The sequence below is a fragment of the Bos indicus x Bos taurus genome, chromosome 17 (assembly GCF_003369695.1).
Source record: "Bos indicus x Bos taurus breed Angus x Brahman F1 hybrid chromosome 17, Bos_hybrid_MaternalHap_v2.0, whole genome shotgun sequence".
NCBI classification, from domain to species: Eukaryota; Metazoa; Chordata; class Mammalia; order Artiodactyla; family Bovidae; genus Bos; species Bos indicus x Bos taurus.
Genome location: NC_040092.1, coordinates 66,226,256 through 66,250,371, shown reverse-complemented (window position 1 = coordinate 66,250,371; position 24,116 = coordinate 66,226,256). Strand labels below are relative to the sequence as shown.

The following is a 24,116-nucleotide window of genomic DNA, read 5'->3' as shown; positions in this document are numbered from 1 at the left end:
TTATTATTAAACATATTTTACAAGCTCTGACAGTTTGGTGATCTTGATATCCTACTCTGGCTCCTAGCATGGTGCTTTATAGGAAACCCATTGGCTCAGATGGTAAAGAATCCATCTGTAATGCAGAAGATCTGGGTTTGATCCCTGGGTCAGGAAGATCCCCTGGAGAAGGGAATGGATACACACGCTAGTATTCTTGCCTGGAGAATTCCATGGACAGAGGAGCCTGGAGGGCTATAGTCCATGGGGTCCCGAACAGTCGGACACAACCTGAGCAACTAACACACATGGTACTTCACACATATGAACTCCTTGGTAGATTTCTGAACAAATGATTTAATAAATTAATACATTACTTGAGCTTGTATGTTCTAAATCTGAATGTTTCCTCTTGTCAATATAGGAGAATCCAGGGACGTCCCTAGTGATCCAGTGGTTAAGTCTCTGTGCTTCCAATGCAGGGGGCACAGGTTCGAACCCTGGTCAGAGAACGAAGATTCCACATGCTGTGCAGTGCAGTACAACCAAAAAATAAGTAAATAAAATACAACTCATTTTATTTCTTATGACACAGGATGCCAGGGGAAAGACAGCACTGCAGAGGGAAGATCACCAGCAGTCTGTCAGAATGATCTGGGTTGGGGTCCTGGCTCTGTTTCTGTTCACTTCTGTGACTCTGAGCACGCTGTTGAACCTCTCTTCACTTCAGCTTCCTCCTTAGAAGGCCAGGAGGACCTCTCATGCAAAGCAGTCTACTCACTTCATAGCTAAATGAACAGCCTGTCCTAAGTCCTCTATTACCCCTTCTTTATCAGTCTTAAATGGTTCTAACTCATGTTAGAAAATCTTAATATATATTCACTGAGCTTGAGTGGGTCATTATTTAAAACAGTACAGGCTTTGTTCGTGTGTAGGTGCTCAATTGCTCAGTCGTGTCCGACTCTTTGTGACCGCACAGACTGTAGCCCAGAAGGCTCCTCTGTCCATGGAATTCTCCAGGCAAGAATACTAGAGTGGATTGCCATTTCCTCTTCCAGGGCATCTTCCCAACCCACGGATAAAACCCATGTCTCCTGCATTGGCAGGTGAATTCTTTACCTCTGAGCCACTGGGGAGGCCCTAGGGAATTTTCTTTACAAGGTATTAATTCTCCATCAATTTTTCATACCCTTACAGTCCTTCAGCACTCATCCTGCGAGCACAGGTGACTTGAGCACATGAGTGCCATCATTCCTAAGACTTCCTAGAGCCATGGCATCATAATGTCCCAGAATGGCACTGCCTCACCTGAAGGGCAATTCTCTTTCCCACACAGGAAACAGCACAGCAATCAGATAAGTGATGAGAACAAGAACTGTACCCATTAAACACAGTACACAGTACCATGACCCCAGCTTAAGGTGGGATGATTTAGTTTTAAAAATAATAATAAAGAGCTTAATGTTAATGTAAGTGCATCTCAATCAAAATGCACTCAAATCCCTCTGGGGGGCAGTTCTGTTGGGAGGTGGGGAGTGGTTAGTCAGCAATCATACAGATGAATGTCACTGATCAGGTATGAGGTTATGACTCAGTCAAGATGGGATTCACTGAGATTCACACAGACAGGCAGAGAACACAGTGAGTCTTCTGTACGACCATTAAATGGTCTCTAAGATCCTCATTTAATAAAAAGCAATGAACTGCCACAGAAGACAATTAACATAGAACCACCCTTTAAAAGACCAAATTCAAAAGAGTATTCTCTAACAAACCTTGATACTATTGCCAGGCAAAGAAAATATTTGTACTGGAGGCATAAAACTATATTTGCATAAATAAATGCTGCCAGCACAGAAGCAATATGAAAATGGAAGCCCTTACTGGCAAGTAGTAAACCCAACAAAATGCAAATGAAAGCCAAATCTCTGGTGCTCAGGGGAAAACAAGAACACTTGAGAATAAAAGGTCAATAGAACTTATGTTCCCAGCTGTGTAGCTAAGGCTTGCCACCCTGTGAGCTCGCAGAGCAGGTCACTCTTCTGAGAACACCTATACTGCACTGAGTTGACAGCATTTTCTCAAAAGTGAACAATTAAAAAACACAGCGCTCATGGTGACCCGAATGGAGCTATGATAAATGTCCTGCTTTAAGATAATCTTTAATAGCTGCAGTTATCAGTTCAGTATCTCCAAAAGCCTTCCCAGAGATTCAAATCACAGACATGTTATTTTAACTCAGTTACTCCCACTTAAAAATCCACGCTGATTTAAAGTGTTAGAGAGAAAGTGCAGAAAGCTACTTCCTTCCAAAATCAGGAAGTAAAGGGGCAATGAGTGCATGTGTGCTCAGTCGCTCTATCGTGCCCGACTGTTTTGCAACCCTGTGGACTGCCAGGCTCCTCTGTCCATGGGATTTCCCAGGCAAGAATACTGCAGTGGGTTGTCATTTCCTCCTCTGGGGGATCCTCCTGACCTAGGCATTGAACTTAAGTCTCCTGAAAATCGCTAAGTGATAGTGGCTAAGGTCTTCCCCAGTGGCTCAGAGGTAAAGAATCTGCCTGCAATACGGGACATGTAGGTTTGATCCCTGCATCAGGAAGATTCCCCTGGAGGAGGGCATGGCAACCAACTCCAGTATTCTTGCTTGGAAAATCCTATAGAGGAGCCTGGCAAGCTACAGTCCATGGGGTCACAAAGAGTCAGACACGACCGAAGCAACTAAGCACACATGCACGCATAGGGGCTAAAAAGATAAATTAACAAAAATATTGAATAATCTTGAATAGCAGAAGTTGGCAAGAACCCCTGATACTTTTCAGTGGAAGAACGTGGTTGCAGTTCTGACATGTTTCACACTAACAGGGACTTTTCCGAAACAAAGAACTCAACATCTAAGGAATTTAAAACACTTGATAATAGTTAATTCAGTTCCCTATTATAATACTTGCTGGTATAAAACAAAAAAATTGCAAGACGTGTTTTGCCCATGGAGGATGGGAGGCACCAGGATGAAGTGAACGACTTGAGAGTAAAATGTATCCCCCTTCCTCACCGCCAGAAGCAAAAGTGAGACATCCGCACAGCATCAAGAGCAACTTCAGTAAAGTTAACAAGAATACCAAAGTCCACACGTCTACAGGAATATTAGTCCCTTCAAACTACATGCTCATCACAAAAATGCCCACCAATGCTCAAGATGTCTTAGCAAGTCTTTTAAGGCTGCCTTTACGTATATAACACCTTTTTGAAAACTTCAACTGTGACAAATCTGGGTCTTTGAAAGTGGAAGTTGAGATCTGTGAGCTGGAAATACATTTAAAAAATGAAGGGAACCACTAAGCTGGATATTATTTTTAATCAAAAGAACAAGTGCTTTTTTTATGTGGCTTGAAAACTACTTCCAAAGACAATTCTTTAAAACTATTCCAAATTCCCCTTGTAAGAGCAGCAGCTATGGGATAAGCAGGCAACCTCCCTAGATGACTTCTTTGAAGAGCATGTTTTGCTTTTTAGGATGTCTTTAGTATTGGGATTGTACGTTTACTTAATCAGGTAACAGCTATCTCTGATTCCATTTTTTCACGTTATTCATTCATACAACAAATATTTACAGTGCTCCTAAGTATCTGCCAAGTACTGTGCTAAGTCCTAGGAAGATAATGGTGAGCAGGGCTCTCTACCTGCCTCATGAAGATGATTTACAGAAGCACACAAATTATAACCATTAAGTCAATCCAATGGGAGGAAAAAAAAAAGACACAGGGTGATGCAAAAACCTATTAAAAATTACTAAAGAAGACAGTGAGATGATACAAACAAACTTTATTTAACACTTCATGAAGTGGACAGTCTCCCTGTAGAAACTGTAAAATGGGGCAGAAGACTGGAAGCTTTCAGAGGATAGAGAATAAAGAACAAGGAAGGGAAAAACAGGAAACATCAGTGACACGCAGGGCCATGCAGTCACCCTCGTCTGCAGCAGGAAGTCTCAGAGCTGACCTGGCGCTTGTGGACTGATGCACTGGTCATGCTCCCGGGGCTCCTGGTCAAGCAGAGCAGTTTCAGGGACACTTTGTTGTTGTTGTTCAGTCGCTAGTCATGTGCGACCCTTTGTGACCCCTGGACTGCAGCACGCCAGGCCTCTTTGTCCTTCACTATCTCCTAGCGTTGGCTCAAACTCATGTTCACTGAGCCTATGATGACATCCAACCATCTCATCCTCTGTTGGCCCCTCCTCTTCCCACCCTCAATCTTTCCCAGCATCAGGGTCTTTTCCAGTGAGTTGACTTTTCGCATCAGCTGGCCAATGTACTGGAGCATCAGCTTTAGCATCAGCCCTTCCAATGAACATTCAGGATTGATTTCCTTTAGGATTGACTGGTTTGATCTTCTTGCTGTCAAGAGTCTTCTCCAGCACCACAATTAGAAAGCATCAATTCTTCAGCACTCAAGCCTTCTTTCTGGTTTAACTCTCACATCTGTACATGACTACTGAGAAAACCATAGCATTGACTACACGGACCTTTGTTGGCAAAGTGATGTCTCTGCTTTTTAATACACTGTTTAGGTTTGTCATAGCTTTTCTTCCAAGGAGCAAGGGACACTGGAATCATCTAAGTGTCAGTTTGCAGATGGAGCACCTGGGCAGGAGCGGCTCCATTGGCCGCCTTGTTATTTTAACAAGCCTGTAACAGTGAGAACCAGCTGGTGTAAAGAGGCTTTCTAAGAAGATGCAGTTTTTGTTTTGGCTGTTGGCGCCAGTTCTTTATGTCGCTGTGTATAGACCTTTTCTAGTTGCAGCAGCAGGGGGCTACTCTCCAGCTGTGGTGCTCAGGCTTCTCATCTCTGTGACTTCTCTTCTTGCAGAGCACAGGCTCCAGGAGTTCAGGATTCAGGAGTTGTGCCACACAGGCTTAGCTCCACCATGGCATGTGGGAACTTTCCAGACCAGGGATCGAACCTGTGTCCCCTGCACTGGCAGGCAGATTCTTATCCACTGCACCACCATGGAGGTCCAGAGATGTCATCTGAACTGAAGATAATCAGCAGTTAACTAACTAAACAAAGAGACTATGAAGGGAAAGGTATGGAGACTGGGTGGAGTAGAGGAGAATGATGTTTCAAGTAGCATGAACAGCATGTGCAAAGGCTCTGTGGTTTGGTTTTGTTTTTTTAAGACTATGGGCACATTAAGAAATGAAAGAAAGACTGCAGTGCTAAAGCACTACTTTAAAACTAATGAGAATACTAGCACCGAGGGAATGCTAGTGGGAATACTAGCACCGAGGGAATTCTAGTGAGAATACTAGCACCGAGGGAATACTAGTGGGAATACTAGCACCGAGGGAATACTAGTGGGAATACTAGCACCGAGGGAATTCTAGTGAGAATACTGCTACTGCTGCTGCTAAGTCGCTTCAGTCGTGTCCAACTCTGTGCGACCTCATAGACAGCAGCCCACCAGGCTCCCCCGTCCCTGGGATACTCCAGGCAAGAACACTGGAGTGGATTGCCATTTCCTTCTCTAATGCATGAAAGTGAAAAGTGAAAATGAAGTCACTCAGTCTTGTGTGACTCTTTGTAACCCCATGGACTGCAGCCCACCAGGCTCCTCCGTCCATGGGATTTTCCAGGCAAGAGTACTGGAGTGGGGTGCCATTGCCTGTATTGAGTAAATACTAGTGAGAACACTAGCACTGAGTGAATACAAGTGAGAACACTATCACTGAGGGAATACTAGTGGGAATACTAGTTTTGCATGAATACTAGTGTGAATACTAGCGTCGAGAAGTGTCTCAATACTAGTGAGAGAATGGTCCAGGATGAGGCTGGCAAGGTAGTCAGCTGGACTCCACAGAGCCTGGCACACAGTAAGGATCTTCACTTACCTTAAGAGTGACGAGAGGCCTCAACTGGACTTTCAAATGGGAAGGAGGATGGGAAAGAGACACCATAAAATCAACATTATTTAATATCACCAAGGCTGGAGTAAAGAACCAACTGGAGAGTGGACAGAAGAGAAGCTGGAAGACCAGTTAAGAAGATACTGTAATAATCTACAAGAGAGGGTGGAGATAACACAGACGAGAGAAAGGGGTGGATTTGAGAGGCACTGGATGTAAAAGCAGTAAAAGTTAGGATGGTATTCTGTATTTGTTATTTACTCAAAGATAATACTTTCGTTTTGCCTAAGAATTCCTTATTTGCTGCTGCTAAGTCACTTCAGTCGTGTCCGACTCTGTGCGAGCCCAGAGACGGCAACCCACCAGGCTCCCCCATCCCCGGGATTCTCCAGGCAAGAACACTGGAGTGGGTTGCCATTTCCTTCTCCAATGATGAAAGTGAAAAGTGAAAGGGAAGCGCTTAGTCGTGTCCGACTCTTAGCGACGCCATGGACTGCAGCCCACCAGGCTCCTCCGCCCATAGGATTTTCCAGGCAAGAGTACTGGAGTGGGGTGCCGTTGCCTTCTCCTCCTTATTTGCTAATCAGTTGCAAACCAAAGCACACAATGCAAATGTCAGAGTTCTTTTTCAATCAGGTCCCACATATTTTATCTTTTATATAAAGAAGAAAAAATAACAAAGAGAAAAACAAGACTTAGGAAGTATTTCATTTTATGTAAAAATGCATGTTCCTGAAAAACTGAGTTGCACCCGGGTAATAAAAAACCCATACCTTATTACTGAGTAAATATTTTTCTTGCACAAAAACACACTAAAAAATGCAGAACAGATTCTCATGATACTATATCAAGTGAAATGTAAACCATTATCTCAATGATTTCCCTACATCATTTCTCTTTTATTACAGGGTACATAAATCAGGTGATTTTATAACTCTGAAAGGAGGGAATGGCTGAGAGATTTAATAATCACCATCAAGTTTTATAATAAACCATTTAGTAAGCAACCAGAATGCCCAAGAGGCTTGCAGTGATTTAAATCTATTCTTTTACCAATGATTTCACTGGTTCCCTGGTAATTCCCTGATGGACAGGGAAGTCTGGTGTGCTGCAGTCCATGGGGTCACAAACAGTCAGACACGACTGAGCAACTGAACTGAACTAAACTGAATGATTTCACCCACATGGAAAAATCATTTTTATATCTATCTTACTATGATATGCTACTTCTAATCCATACCCTCCAAAGAAATGCAGCTTTTCAGTAGGCCTGGGTTAGTTACCATGTCATAGCAATGTATTGGGTCAGCCAAAAGTGCACTCGGGTTTTTCTGTGTGGTGGTGCATGCTCAGTCATGTCTGACTCTTTGCAACTCCATGGACTGTAGCCTGCCAGGCTCCTCTGTCCATGGAAATTTCTAGGCAAGAATACTGGAGTGGGTTGCCATTTCCTTCTCAAGGAGATCTTCCCAACACAGGGATCAAACCTGTATCTCCTGAGACTTCTGCATTGCAAGCAGATTCATTACCACTGAGCCACCTGGGAAGCCCCCATAAGATGGTATAAAGTTCAAAATGCAGTCACCCTTATAAACTCCATGAATACACAAAAAGTCCAGTTTTGTACTGAATTTGCCGCTTGTTCTTGTGTTTGATGCACACAGGCCAATCTGGGCCATACTCAGAACAAACATACAGGGGGATCTGGGTTTTAGTAGTCTCATGCATCAACAACAAATGTACCAGCTAAAGTCTAATGCCATGAGCTAAAAAAAAAAAAAAGACAGTCTAACTTTGAGATTTTGCAACTAGATTCTACACCACTCCTTGAAAATACAGTTTTCAACTTGGAAAGAAACAGATTCAATATAAAAATCACTGAAGAAAGAATATAAAACTACAGCATGTTGATAAACTGACATTTAAAAATACTGCTTTTGGTGACTTAAGTCACAACCCAGGCATTATTTGATTGCAGACTCTGCATATGAATTTCTGTTTTCCTTAAAAAAAAATCATTAAGCAACTAAAGTATATGTGAAGTAACCTGAATCACTTAAAACACAGTCTTGACAGTCTCTATACTTTATAACACACTTAAGCTAAATTGGACACACAGAAATATAACTTCTGATATGCAACAACAGCTCTTTGTGGTTGTTTTTAAATGTATGCCTTGAAATCTTTCCAGCAGAGGTAAAGAAGAGAAATCATGAAAAATCTCATTATCTTTTACTTTTCAGGAAAAACAAAGTAGATTAGAATTAAGAATTAAAATCTCAAGACTTACAAAACTAAAAAAGTAATTCACAGAAAAATATTTATTACTATTGAGCTCTGCCAGCGTACTCGATATGCCAAGTTTGCTGCTCACCTGGACATTTTATGATCACCTTAAAACACAGTTGAAAGGCGAGCCCTCCAGTAAAAAGGTTGACCCTTTCGTGATTTTACCTGCTTGACAAAGGTGTCATGATAAGTCACGTGGCCCATGAGTTTCCCAAGCTGACTGTTGCTTCATGCACTCACCAGTATTTTAGTGAGGAAGAGTAAAGTGGGTTTTTATCTAAGACTCAGGTCTTACAATTTCTGTATTTCAAGTGAAGGGATATTCACTCACCCCTTACTTTTCTTAAGAAGTGCAAACAAGTACATCCAAAAGGGTAGTGAAAACTTGAAGGATTAACAAGGATATTAGACATCTCACATGTAATTTTTTTCTTTTTTTGGCCGCACATTGCAGCTTGTGGATCTCAGCTCTCCAACCAGGGATCGAACCCAGGCCCTCAGCAGTGAACGTACAGAGTCTGAACCACTGGTCCATCAGGGAATTCCCTAATATCTAAGTTTTATGAACAGAAAAAATATGAAGTTTTTCTTTATCAGGGCTTGATACGTACGTTCCAAATTCTGAAAGGAACTGACACTAAGGCATTTTGATTTACCTGTTCTGTTTGTTTTTATGTATGATGAGCTACCATCACTCAGGTCAGCAATTAACAATGTATAGCTATTCACAACCTGCCATTCCCACTTCTTGCCTCTGCTGGATTGTTTAAAGCAAATTTCAGGACTTCCATGGTAGTCCAGTGGTTAAGACTCTGTGCTTCCACTGCAGGGGGCCCAGGTTCAATCCCTGGTCAGGAAGCTCAGATCTCACACGCCTCAAGGCATGGCCCAAATCATACATCATATCTGAGTCAAGAAAAAAATGGCCCACAAAGATATGTCACTTCCCAATCCCCAGATGCTCTGAATATTAGTTTATATAGGGGAAAAAATACAGCTATAACTTTCAGTCTTAAGGAGGAATTCATCTTGGATTATCCAAGTAAGTCCTAAATGCAATCCCATGTATCCTTATAGGAAAGAGGGAGAGGAGACAAGACACAGACATCCCAAGAGGAGAAAGCCAAGCGAGGTGGGACAGAGAGATGCAGTCACAGACCAAGGACAGCTTCCAGCGAAGAAGAAAGAATTCTCCCCTAGCATCGCACAGGGACCATGGCCTTGCCTACTCCTTGACTTTAGACTTCGAGTCTCCAGAACTATGAGAGAATAACTTCTGTTGTTTGATCCACCCAGTCAGTGGTAATGTTACCATAGTTATAGGAAACTAACACAATATTATACAAACTGAAAATTTTTTATTATGTATATTTAAGAAATACTCTTTTTTAAAATAATACCATGATCATTCCCTTTGTTAAAGTCCTTTAATGTGTCTAAATCCAGAGTTTAAATTTCCCAAATTGCCTTAATTTCATATTTATAATTTATAACTTTGTGGTGATTTAGCCAAATCAAGATACAAAAATACTTATGTCTCTTAAGTCTCAGGCAACTTTTTCAAATATAATAAATGAAAACACTTATCTGACACTGACTTTGGGGAAAAAAATAATAGTTCTTCCTTCTTTTGTTTTTCTTGCCATTTATTTACTGAACAAACAAAATAACTTGTTCTGCAGATATATCTACATTCTGGATTTGGCTGATCACATCTCCATGATATTTTTAAACATGGTCCCCTTTTTCCTGTGCTTCTTATAAACTAGCAGTTAGAAACAAAGTCTTAATTAGAATCATATTCAGGTTTTTGATAAGTAATGTCAAATGGTTCTATATATTTCCTATTTTATCCAATTAGGGGGCACGTATTTACTTTTTTCTCTTTTTGTAACGTTAACACTGATCAGTGGGTACAGGGATTCTCTGTCTGATGTTATCAATTATAAAGTTCCCAATTGCCCTTTGACCTAAGTTTCAGGAGTCACTGACAATCATTCCCTAGGTTGTTATTTCATTGCTGCTGCTGCTGCTGCTAAGTCGCTTCAGTCGTGTCTGACTCTGTGCGACCCCAGAGATGGCAGCCCACCAGGCTCCCCTGTCCCTGGGATTTTCCAGGCAAGAACACTGGAGTGGGTTGCCATTTCCTTCTCCAATGCATGAAAGTGAAAAGTGAAAGTGAAGTCGCTCAGTCGTGTCCGACTCTTAGCGACCCCATGGACTGCAGCCTACCAGGCTCCTCCATCCTTGGGATTTTCCAGGCAAGAGTACTGGAGTGGGTTGCCACTGCCTTCTCCTGTTATTTCATTACAGGTAATAAAATGATAATATTTTCTTTATGTCATTCCTTCTGCACTTATGAGTTGGAATTCTAAAAATCAGGCTTTTGTGCAAAACACTTGTTGGTTCCTCTGAAAGACAGCACTGGTTTTTTAAAAAACAGGAAAAGTAAGGTAAGTGCTTGATAACACCTTTTTAAGGTAGTATTAGACAGATATCTGCCTCTTGACTATTAAGACTACCCTGGTCTGACTCAATGAGGGTAACTTCTCAAGTACACTCCACTTAGTCCTCAAGTTACCAGTTCAAATACTCCATCTACAATATGAAACCTATTTTTAAAGAACAAAAGGCAGGACCCAACATAACTATGTCAATTTGATGTCAATTCTCAGGATTTACGCCCAATCAGACCAGTCCAAACTCTTCAACCAACCCCTTCGAACCAGTCAACCTGAGGCTACCAGATCCTGTTTTACTGATAATAACCCATCTTCTCATTCTGGACTTGGTGCCTTTGGTCGGTGCTCTGCACACCTGACGCTCTCCCTGCAACCAGCTCAAGCTGTCCTCTTTGCCCTCGGCAATAAACACAGCTCCTACTCTTGCATCCAGCACCCACCCTTCTTCTGAGAATGGCATGATCCTTCTTTCAGGAGACTGCTCCTTTTCTCCACCCAAACGATGTGTTTCTAGACGGGGCTGCCAATTACCAAATAACGTATGCCGCCGGCCACAGGGAAGAGGGTACCATCCAAGGGAGGTCAATCAGAGGCAGCCCTGGGATTCTGAGATGTAGATTAAAAGCTCAGGCCCTCTTTCTGGGTGATCCTTGGCTTTCGGGCAGCCATGCCCTCAGCCACATGGAGAAAACTGAACCAGAGAGAAGTAGGAAGAAGTAGGGAAAAGACACTGAGACTCTCAGTGGTATAGGAGTTTCCAGCTTTGGCTTCCAATACCTCCTTCACTTCTCTCATACCTTTGACCATGTGAGTCAATAAATTCCCTTTCCATATAGTTGAAATTTCTAATAACTTACAACCAAAGGAATCCTAATAAAATCCCCACCACAGTGACCTCTACATTTCTGGTTTCTTATGCTTACTTTCAGAGAAGGCAATGCACCCCACTCCAGTGCTCTTGCCTGGAAAATCCCATGGACAGAGGAGCCTGGTGGGCTCCAGTCCATGGGGTCGCTAAGAGTCAGGCACGACTGAGCGACTTCACTTTCACTTTTCACTTTCATGCACTGGAGACGGAAATGGCAACCCACTCCAGTATTCTTGCCTGGAGAATCCCAGGGACGGTGGAGCCTGGTGGGCTGCCGTCTATGGGGTCACACAGAGTCAGACACAGCTGAAGTGACTTAGCAGCAGCAGCAGCATGCTTACTTTCTGTACAAATAACACTTAATCACAAGCTGTCCTAATTTTTTGTGTGTCAAATACATGTCTGTCAACATTTTTTGTGGCCTTGTAGACATATTAACTCATAACTTTTGAAAGAATCCCACTAACAATCCCTAGAAGACTGCCAACAGAGATTTAGTACATAAATAACAATTACCATGTACTGATTATTACTTCCATGGTAAGCATTTCAGATGCGTTATCTTATTTAACCCTCAAGGAAAATTCCTGCGGTGGGGGGTGCATTATAAACTTGGGCTTCCCCGATGGCCCAAGTGGTAAAGAATCCACCTGCCAATACAGGAGACACAGGAGATGTAGGTTTAATCCCTGGGTCAGAAGATCCCCTGAAGGATGAATGGCAACCCACTGCAGTATTCTTGCCTAGAGAATCCCAAGAACAGAGGAGCCTGGTGGCTACAGTCCATGGGGCTGTGGAGTCAGATATGACTGAGCATAAAAACATAAAGAAGCTAAGGTTCATCCCAGGAAAGTAACAGGTTCAGACACAATTATTAAATAGCAAAGCAGAGGTCTGAGCCAGATTTGTGTCCAAACTGCACCTTCTCTCCACCATGCCCACGTTGCCTCCCACAACAATAAATACTTGCTAATTACCTTACCAGAGAGTATAATTCACCAAAGACCTCCATTTAACCCCTGACTCTCCACTGACCTCAAAGTACATGCCCTTCGTCATCAAGCATACTTAATATATGGATGCATAAATAAATGAGCTATATGAAAATAAGTACCTTGAAAAAGTCATAATACAATTTCTCCAAAATTACTACTGGCAGCCTGAAGATGAAATGCTGGCATTCCTCTTAAGGAAGAGGTAAAAGGATGAATATTTAAGACCCCTCTGCCTAAACAAGATGTATACAACTCCCCTGGCGGTGATATTTCAAAACAGCAAAAGGAGATTTGTGAGAGCCTGTCGCTGTGAGACACGCCTTCAGCTCTGCAATTGCTCAGAGGAACATTCCTGTGTCATCATTAGACACTAATAGTTATTGAGCACTCCCATGGCTTGGAGGCAAGAACAGAAGCCCTTTAGGAAGAAAATGGCTCCATCTTCTTAGCTCAGTGACGACAGGCCAGGAGACAGGAACAGCAATTTACTGACAGAGAACCCAAAAATCACCAGTTCCCATCTCTACACGATCTGCATCCTTCAGGCCAAGGTTTTCGATTCCATGCTTCTGTGTCCAATTGCTGCTGGAACTACTCTATTAAACTAACTTCGAGGCAACAACTGTTTTCAGCATCTACCCAAGGACTTTCCAGTGAGAAGTGTCCCATACACGTGCTGGTGTTGTCTGTCTCTTTTTCTTTTCCCTTCCTCACTTTTTCCACTCTACTTGGGGGCTTATACCATACATACACTCTTCTGAGGAAGACAGTGATTGTTCCTAAGAAGGCCAGAGCTGCTATCAAAGAGGCACGCTCCTTAGTTATAAGCTGGCAAGAGCAGAGCCAAGGGGAGAGTGTGCCCAGCACACACTGGAGAATGGCGTACCCCTTGATGCCACAGGACTTTGCTAACCTGCATGCTCTGGTGAAAGACGAGCCCTAAAGCACTCAGCACCGCCACCGACACAAAACGACTTCAGATGAGACTGTATGTGCGACAGTGCTCTTCAAGCCACAAACAGCCAGGAGACTCTAAATCAGTCCTGCTATAGATGCGGCTGCAAGGAAGGCAGCAACCTGCGGGACAGGTGGGTATGTGGTTTGGAGCCTGACTCGGTCTGGAGGTGCTAAGTCGCTTCAGTCATGCTCGACTCTTGGTGACCCTATGGACTGTGGCCTGCCAGGCTCCTCTGTCCATGGAATTTTCCAGCTAAGAACACTGGAGTGGGCTGTCATGCCCTCCTCTGGGGGATATTCCCAACCCAGGGATTGAACCCTTGTCTCTGATGTCTCCTACATGGGCAGGCAGGTGTTTTTCCACAAGTGCCACCTGGGAAGCCCAGGTCTGAATAGAAGGGACCTTCAGTAACAAGAAGGGAAAAAGGAAGAGGGGCCAACAGGATTTAAAAGAAAGCCCAGACAACCAAGGGTGTGAAGAATTTTCAAGACAGCAAGCTCCCGAGGACCTCCGTGGTGGCTGGCTAACCGGCTAAGCCACCAGTGGCTAAGACTCTGCACTCCCAACGCAGGAGGCCTGGGTTTGATCCCTGGGCACAGAACTAGATTCTGTCTGACATGACTGAAGATCCTGTGTGCTGCAGTGAAGAAACAGTGCAGCCAAATACATAAATAGTTTTTTTTAATCTTTGAAAAAAAAACGACAGCAAACTCCCATTCAATTCAACAAACACTTTACTGAATGGCAGGCACTGGTCTACATCTTGGGACACAGCCAAAGAGAGTCAAAACTAATTCAGCAGAGATCCCTGCCCTTCGTGGAGCTTTACGTTCTTATTTGGGGGTTAACTGATAAACAATACACAAAATAAATAAGTAAATTGTAATATGTTAGAAAATAAGTGCAGGACAGCAGGGGAAGGGAGAAGGAATGTGCAGAGGATCTGAAATACTCCGAGATTAAAAGACATACCAAAGTGCATAAGGAGGTCAGATTTGCAACGATGTTCCTCAAAAACTACATTTAACTGCAGGAGAAATGAGGAAAATCAAACAGAGCTTGAATGAAATGTGCATAAAATTGGACAAACCCAAATTGCCTAGGAACACAGAGCTCTTTTTCCATATTTCATCTTCTTGACCCTTGCTCAAAATTATTGATACCAACATGCTATGTAACGTAATTATGGAGGAAGATACAAAATGACTTCACCACAGGCAGAGCAAAGGGAATTACAAGAGACAAGAGCAAAGCAGATGAGAGCAAGAATAGTTGCAAACCAGTACTTCATATTTAAACCGAACTTTAAATATGGCTCAACTTTTTCTCAGGAAAAGTTAGCTCTAGGTCAAGGACAATGTATAAGTTTTGTTTCTAGTAACAACTCCAAACAACTGGCAGAGTCTCCCTGGAGCACTGCTCTGATAAAGAGTTCTGGGTCCTGTGGGCAATGAGCTAGACATTTCTTCCCTGGGCACAAGGTGGGGGGCTGAGCACACATGCCCCACACTTGCCTCTCCTTCCTCAGTAGAGCTTAGTGCTTTAAAAGAAAATCAGTAAACACTGACCACCTACTATGTGAAGCAAAACCAAGAACAGTGGAGGATTTGCAGTATAGAGCTTGATCCGAGTCCTCATGGAGTTTATAATATAACTGGGAACAAGAACAATTGTATTAAAGATTTTTTAACACTAGAAAGCTAATGTCTAATGACTAAATTCCTAATATTTCAGTACAGAGGCTCAGTTGCCAGGAAACTGCTACAGGAAAAGATAGCCAAGAAAGGCTTAATGGAGGACACAGGCTCGGAACTGGATTTGAAGAATTCACATCACCGAGATAGGAAAGAGGAAGGACCAGTCCCAGCAGAGAGAGTGGAAAAGGAATAGGTAGGTGTGCTCAGGAATGGAGAACAGATCGGCATGGCAGCCTGAGAGAGGGCCTGCATGGGGCACACCACAGACGCCCTGAGTGTTAGGGATCGCCAGGGAAACAGACCAACCGAAGACATACAGGTAAGGGAGGCGGACAGACGGAGAGAACAAACACGGACACCAGCGGGAGAAAGGGGTGGGGGTGGGATGAACTGGGACGCTGGGAGTGACATATTTACACTCCCATGTATAAAGTATGTAACTAATGGGAAGCTGCTGGACAGCACAGGGAACTCTAGTCAGTGCTCTGTGGTGACCTAAATGGGAAAGAAACCCAAAAAGGAAGGGATGTATGTATACATATAGCTGATTCGCTTTGCTGTGCAGCAGAAAGTGACACAACATTGTGAAGCAACTATACTCCACCAAAAAATTTAAAAATAAATAAAGGATGCACATTTCCATATATATATATATATAAGCAGACAGAAACGTTTAAAGCAGACAGAAACGTTTATTATAAGGAATTGGCTCATGCAATTACAAAGGCTGAGAAGTCCCAAGATCTGCAGTTGGCAAGCCAGAGAGGAACAGCTGATAATACAGTTCAAGTCCAAACTTAAGGCCAAAGGCACAGAAGATGGATGTCCTGGCTCAAAACCTGTCAGGCAGAGAGCGCGAATTCTCCCTTCCTCGGCCTTTCTGTTCAATTCAGGTCTTCAGTGGACTGAATGAGGCCCATCCACAATAGAAAGGCCATCAGCTCTACTCAGTCTACCAATTCCAAAGTCAAGCTCATCCAGAAACACCCTCCCAGACACACCCAAAACAACATTTAATCAAATCCCTGGACAACCTGTCACCCAATCAATTAAATTTGGCACCTAAATTTAGCCATTATACACTGAATTGACTTGTTACTCAGTAGGCAACAAGGAGACCATGATCAGTGACATAAGCAAAGCTGTACTGTAAAGAATCAGACCAATCATGGCATACAAATGGATTCTAGAAAGAAAAACTGGAAATGAAAACAAGGTAAAACACATTATAATTGCCCACGTGATGATAAGACGCAGACCGTGAACAACACACACGAATAGGATTCTGTTCACAATAAGGTACTCAGCTAGGTGACCAAGAGGAGTTACTCTCGTCATCCTAGAGTTTAATAGGATGTCAGGATCCAAATAAAGACCTATGCAGCAGGAACTGGAGAAGCAAGCCTAGGATTTCAAAGGTCAGCAATGAGGATGCAGATTTAGGGATCACCTGTGTAGGGGAGGGAGCCAAGTTGCGAGTTTGCTCCAGGAGTGCCCGCCCCACCTCCACAGAAGCCCGAAGGACAGCAGGTTCAATCAGTCAGGCTTGAGTCAGAAAGTCCCGCAAGAGCGACTTGTTTTGTGATTCACTGTGGAGGAATGACCATTCCTAGGTGGCACACTAATCCTAAAACATGATCAAGAGGTAGGATGACTTTAGGAGGAAAAAAGGGAGGAGCAACACAACCAGCCCCCAAACAACCAAACCACAGCTTACAAGCTGATTCATAAAGAGCGAATGCAGGGTCCACTTTCCAAATCAGACACCCAAAGTCCTCAACATGAGCCCAGTGGAGAAGTACAAGGAGGAAACTGACGGACAAACCTCATCAAGCTGATAAGAAATTAGCATTAACCATTAAGTTTTTAATACAACTCGAGTAAACAGCACATTGTCTAGTATTTCCTGAAGCAAATCAAGGCCAGTGAAAGTCCTGTTGCCACTTTTTTCATAAACATTACTGCATCTTGCTTAAAATAAGCAAAGCGTAAACATTCTGAAATATATCACAAACAGGAGGGATTTTAAATATTCAACTTATTAAAAAAGTAACAGTGTTAGAGAACAGGCAATAACCAAGACTAATACACAAGAAATGTTTCATCTTCCCACAAAAAAACCCCAAAATGTAAGAACTATATACAATGAAGTTTCACCTGTATCCTAAAAAATTCTTAATTTATTAAGAAATTTTTCATATAAAAGATATCAAGAAGCATTTTTCCTAATAAAATAAATATGGGCAGACATCATCTTAATTTTAAGGGTGCACCAAATATTTATGCTAAATGACCTACTGATGATCATATTTTTAAAGTATAGCTTATATTACTTATGCATAAATACACACATGTATAACACATGTGTGTGTGTATATACACACATGGGGTATGTGTATATATATATATATATAAGTGTGCATGTGTGTACATTTATATTTGTTAAGATGTTTTTATGCTCATTCTAATATGTTACAAAGAAAATCATGAATGAACTCCAAGTACAAGTTCCATGAAGACAAACAAAACAGAAGGTATTCATCCTGAGGAATGAAACATAATCCTCTAACTGAATGGTTATGAACAAAGCTTGGACTCCATGAAAATATTAATCAGCTCTCTAAGATGACCAATACAAACTCTGCCACAGGAATTCCTGAAATGTTCCTGCTTCAATGAGCCTAGGTCATGAAATTTAGCCAAGTATTATATTTCACATTTGCCACACATGCTGCTGCTGCTGCTGCCGCTGCTAAGTCGCTTCAGTAGTGTCCGACTCTGTGCGACCCCATAGACGGCAGCCCACCAGGCTCCACCGTCCCTGGGATTCTCCAGGCAAGAACACTGGAGTGGGTCGCCATTTCCTTCTCCAGTGCATGAAAGTGAAAAGTGAAAGTGAAGTCGCTCAGTCCTGTCCAACTCTTAGCGACCCCATGGACTTCAGCCCACCAGGCTCCTCAGTCCATGGGATTTTCCAGGCAAGAGTACTGGAGTGGGGTGCCATTGCCTTCTCCACACATAGATGAGTAAAGTTAGTTCTTGGGACTTTCTGTAGATCTAAAGATCTTAAAATTGACCCATGACCAATATTTCAACAGAGGTAAATTTTCATACAAGAACAGGACCTGATAATACACACTCACTCTGCATTCTGCAAAGCCTAGTGGATTCCCTGAACTCCTTAATGGCATGTCCTAGAATAATGTTCCTTAAAAAAAAATTTTTTAACTATGCTCCATAAAAAGTAATTAGCAGCTCATCCAACAACTGCAGAGTATTTTTAGAGCTGTTATCAATTACTATATTCTCTTGGGGAAAACATTAAAACCAAAAAAATCTGAAATGAGGTGAGCCTCACCTAAAAGCTCAGCGCCTTTTGTTACTATGACCTTTTGTTTCAGAGTCTGCTCATATATTAATAATTTCTATCTTTGGTCCAATACATTCAAAAATAAAAAAGCCACTAATATAGTTTAAAATGTAGAGACACTACTGGAGGAAGTATAAATTAGAGATATTTAACTTTTCATCCCTCCGACTCTTTCACAAACCTCTCCTACCCTAGTGTACAAAGATATACTTTCAAGGATGTTCTCCAAAGTATTATTCCTACTATGGGAAAATGGGAAACCCCCCACATTTCCAACAATAGGAAATTGTTTAAATTACCTGTGATGCAATACTACACAGTATGATCTGTATGTATGGCTATGGAAATATTTTCAATGCATATTAAGTTAAAAATTAAGTTGAAAGTTGTGCTATTTTACCCCCACTTGTTATTAAAATCACAATTATAAATATATTTTAATTTAGGAAAATTTGGGGGAACTTTCTCTAGAATACAACATCATAGTGCACTTTTCATTTTCAACATTACACATTTCTGTAGTGTTTGAATGTTGAATAATATGTATTGTGTGTATAATCAGAAAAAAATAAAGTTTTAAGTTGGTGATATAATTTTAGAGGGAAAGTAGAAAATCTCATGTATAAAGAAAAGAGAAATCTTGGAGTGTTAAAAACTTTTCTATTATAGTTCTGCTATATCACCTGCCTCAGCCTCTCTCTTGGAAGACCGTTGTTCCCTTAGTCTCAGAATTTCAAAATTAAACAACCCACATAGATATCAGAAAGACCTTCTTATCATCTCCCATTAGTAATAGCTTCTCGGGATAAAAGTTTAAGCCAAACTCCAGTATTTATCAAACTGAACTGAGTAACACCGTTAATTTCTGAATAGCTGCAGACTGTAAACGTGTCTCTAATCCTAATTAAAAGTTATTATAGAATTAACCTTGAAAGTGTACAGATTATGCAGACTCTGAAGCATTTTTGTGATAGAAATATGAGGAATTACAGATAATTACCTATTTTTGAATCCAAAGTCCAACAACCTAATCAAACACTGTAAAAAGTAGACAGAAAGGAGAAGGGAGCAATGCCTGGAAAGGCAACTAAGGAATCACAAGCACCGAGGAAAGTTCCACCTGCCTGGGGAAGGGTGTGAACCTGGGAGACCTTAGCGAAACAATTCAACTATATTTCAATTTCCTCACCTACAAGAGGAAAGGGCTGGAAATAATCTCTGCGGTCCCTTTTGACTCTAAAATTCGAAAAACAAACCTTTACTCTTTCCTTGCCAAAGAAGACCTAAAAAAGCAATACACATGTACACAGCATAAAATATAAGGTATAAGGTTATAAGGTACTTGGCCAAAAACAGCAGAGTCCTGCCTGGCTCCTCCTCACCCTTGAGTTCCACTCTCCAAAAGAAGCCCTTTCAACTCTTTTAGATGTTTCTTCTAGTAATTAATTCCATATTTGTAAACCCCACACTTATATTCTATTTTCTGATTTTTTCAACTGTAGATCCTAGTCAAAGTTCCTTATGGCAACTAGTAGGGTATTTATTTACCTACCCCACCTCGTGGGGTGCAGCCACACTGTTAAGATGCAAAAGATATAAAGATGACATGCATGTACACACACGTGTAAGTACATGTTTCTGTAGTCCCCCATGAGCACGTATTTTGGTTAAGGAGAAATAAGACCCCATTTTGCATCCAAACACTGCACAAAATGTAGCAGAGAAAAAATTAAAAGCCTGGCCTCTAAATCAGAAACACTGCACTTGGGTCTGAGTTCAACACATATAGGAACAAAATATGCACCTAAAAGTTTCTTATTTTCTCTGAATCTCATCTGTTTTCCTCCTGTATAATCTGAACATAATAGCACGAACTTCAAAATGGTTGAATCACAAAGCACAAATATGGTGTGTGCTCGGTCCCTCAGTCATGTTCCGACTCTTTGCAACCCCAGGGACTGTAGCCCGCCAGGCTCCTCTGTCCACGGGATTTTTCAGGCAAGAATACTGGAGTAGGTTGCCATTTCCTTCTGCAGGGGATCTTCCCCAACCCAGGGGTGGAATCTGCATCTCTTGCATTTCCTGTACTGGCAGGAGGATTCTCTAACACTGTGCCACCAGGGAAGCCCCCATACTACATCTGATCTTAGCCAAATGTCCAAGAAGCGATGGCAAGAGCTGCCTTTTTGGTTAAGTCAGCCATCTCAAGATCCACAAAAAAAGTTACTTTCTGTTATTGTCTTCACTAAGAGATCCCTATAAATGAAGTTCCTGAAGCTACTTGGCCACTTGAGCACTGTTCTCCTGTGTAGGCTAAAAACTAAGAGGCAGACGTCATCAAGAGTAAGAGTGAAGTAAAGGTGTTCACACTTCACGGAAGTGTGAGAAGTAAGGATGAACTAAATCATGTTCCACGGTCAAAACCTGAGGGGCCAGCTCTTCCAAGGGCCTATGTATCACCCAATGAGACAAATGTGCACAGAACATTGGGCATCTAGGCAGGGATCAGAGAAAGCAGCTCTGTTTTATATTTGCAGAGAGAGGGAGCTTTCTTATAAAATTCTCTTTCAAAAAGTGAAACAAGAACATAATTTCCAAAGTCACACCTCAGGCTTCTGCTAATATGTACCTCTATATTTCAACATTATTTGTACATCTGCTTTCTGACCTGCAGACATAATCTATTGACTTCCTATTCTGGCAGAAAAGAACTCTGCAGAGAAAGTGTTTTGAACCAATTTCGAGAAGTTATCATGAAGAACTGTCCAGCAGTGTATTATCGACACAGTCCTCTCATTTTTGGTCTTCAAAGGCCTACATTAAAAGTGATACAACCTGGGCTCCCCTGGTTGTCCAGGGGCTGACTCCACACTCCCAAAGCAAGGGGCCCCAGGTGGATGCCTGGTTACAGAACTAGATCCCACATGCCACAACTAAAGATTTTGCATGCCATAATGAAGATTGAAGATCCCACGTGCTGAAACTAAGACCCAGCTCAGCCAAATAAATATCTTTTCTTTTATATAAAGTGATACAACCGTACTGTCTCTATTTAGGGGAAGGTAGGAAGCTAGCTGGGTAGTTGTGCCTAGATTGTGAAACCACTCTAAATCTCTCTCTGAATCTAGTTCAGTGATAGGCAGTTTCTCTTGTCTTTTCCATCTGCCCCACACAGTTAAATCCTATTCCTAAATCTACAGGACAAATGACAAATGGGACCCCAAACTTTATTTCAAGACAAACATGGAAACAATTTCTATGAACCTGGCAGAGAGGGGTTAACTGGAACTAAAAGAAACCAGCTTTTAATTATCTGAAAGGGTTATCTAAATCCAGCAAGTATGCCACATTAAGCCGTAAATGTACAGATTGAATCTCCTGTTCGATTTCTGTCCAGTGGAGACCACTAAAGTTCTCCAAATGTGGACTTGGGCTGTGGTACGCTACGTTTGGGCAGTTTCAGGGAAAACATCCTGTCCGGGGCCAGGTGTCCAAGTGAATTTGAGGTCAGGCAGGTGACCCTGCCAACCAGACATGGTACATTAAGGAGAGGAAATCTTTTCTCTCACTAATCAACAGGATAAAGGTGATTAAGCAGGAATTATTTTTCAATGACCTACATAATTTCATCAGGGCTGCTGTGGCTATTAGCAGAGAGCAGCTGACTTCTAATGAGATGAATCTGATAGCAGGCCCCTTCCAGGGAAGGCAGGCAGCAGGCCCAGTCTACAGGGAAGCAACAAGTGGTGTGCACTGTTCGCTCCTCCTCCTCAGGACTCTCTCTCCTCTGTTTTGATCTCCTCTCTTCCACTGGGAATATTCCTCACCTTGGATGGCGAAGGTTGCAGCACCTGCTGAATGGTGGAAGCTGGGTCTATTTTTTGTTTAATTTTTATTTTATACTGGAATATAGTTGATTTACAATGTTGTCTTAGTTTCAAGTGTACAGCAAAGTGATTCAGTTATACACATTCATATATCCATTCTTTTTTCAGATTCTTTTCCCATTTTAGTTATTACAGAATCCATCCATTCATAACAGAGCAGGATAAATTAGGAGTCTGGGATTAACAAAACCGGGCTCTATTAAGAATGGATGGATCCAAGTGGGTGGGACAGAACTGGGCTAATTCATTAGACCTGCCCATTTGATTCCCAAAGTCCCCAGGAAACAAGGCTACCCCTGCCATCACACCTGGCTCTGGCTGGGCTCTTGAAATAGGACAGCAGTTCCACTCCCGAGAAGTGGAATTATAACAAAGGACCTTTGTTAAGGTCGGAGCAGGGCGCACACACACACACACACACCATCATCATCACCGTCAATAATAACTACGACTTGAAAGCAGTTTCATTAGAGAACTTGATGAAATTGAGCAAAAGCCACCCAACGAGTAAGTCTTCACACCTGGCAAGTACAGCAAACTTCAGAGTGGCACCGCCTCCGCCTCTGGTATAAAAGCGACAAGGTCTGGAGAGGAAAACTGAGCCCCAGACCTCTTTGCCTTTGCCTATTTCTCCCGTAGGACTCAGCTCTCCGGCCCCAGGGACCAAGAAAAGGGTGGAGAGCCCTAATGTCATCCTTCTCCGTCAAAACAAGCTAGCTCTCTCTCCCTCGGGATCAGTCACAGAGTAACGCCCGGTCCCGCGGCTCGGGGAGCCAACCTCCTCCCCGCCGCGCCTGGCCCGACACAGAGACCTTGTCTGGGCTATTCCCAAGGGCCCGCTCCCAATTCCTGCGCCTCCCGTCCGGTCTGAGAGCTCAGGAAGAGGCGCTTCTTCCCTCCCGCTTCCCACAACCCCTAAAGCAAGAGACCCCCTCAAGCGCAAGTCTCAGAACCGCGCGCCACGTACCTGTCAGTGGCCGCGGCTCCTCCTCCCGAGGGCGCGGTGGGGGGACAGTGCAGAAAGTTTGTGCCGCTGCCCGCGCCGCACGCCGCGAGGAAGGGGGACGGGGCTCCTCGCCGAGTCCGGGACAGTCCGCTCCGCTCCCGGGCGGGCCGAGGCTCTCAGATCTCTGCTCAGCTCCCCCACGCCCGGCTCCAAGTCTACAGCGGCTCCCCGGGAAAGGACGAGGCGGGAGAAGGTCCGAGCGCAACTCGCCGACGGTGCGTCAGCGGGTGGCGGAGTCGCGCCGCTCCCCGGCTCCCCCGCCCACTACCCCGCGCCCTCGGGAGCGCAGGCGGGGCTCGGCCGGGGAGGGGCCCAACCTGCTAGGCCGGCCCCGGGGAGCGCGCGCCCGGCCCCGCCCCACCGGCCCCGCCCCCGCCCCGCAGGCCCCGCCCCTCGCAGGCCCCGCCCCTGCCCCAGCGCGTGGCCGCCAGGTGCAGGGTGGAGAGGAGCCGAATCGGCTGCGACGTGGCCCCGGCGCCCGTTGCCAAGGTGAAGGAGGCGGAGCCTCTGAGGGAAAGTTTCCACCGAAACTTGAACCCCGCGAAATGGAGGACACCTCGCCCTTGGGGACTCGTCTATCGCTGGAACTACACCCCTTCACGAACACACACACACTACGTTTACAGTCGTGCCAAAAGGCTCATTACTTGGGTTCTGCTGAATGGAGAAAGTGAGACACCTCCATGCGACACGCACCCT

The 24,116-nt window shown here is 43.3% G+C and overlaps 1 protein-coding gene across 4 annotated transcripts in view; it reads right to left on the bottom strand.

Annotated features, from left to right (window-relative positions):
- FAM160A1 (family with sequence similarity 160 member A1) overlaps positions 1 to 23,725 on the bottom strand; it is a 307,897-nt gene extending 284,172 nt beyond the window's left edge. For all 4 annotated transcript variants that reach the window (XM_027513440.1, XM_027513441.1, XM_027513442.1 and 1 more), the window contains exon 1: positions 23,379 to 23,725. The gene's annotated coding sequence lies outside the window, so the exon portion shown is untranslated. The remainder of the gene's footprint in view (positions 1 to 23,378) is intronic.
- Positions 23,726 to 24,116: the final 391 nt, after the last annotated feature.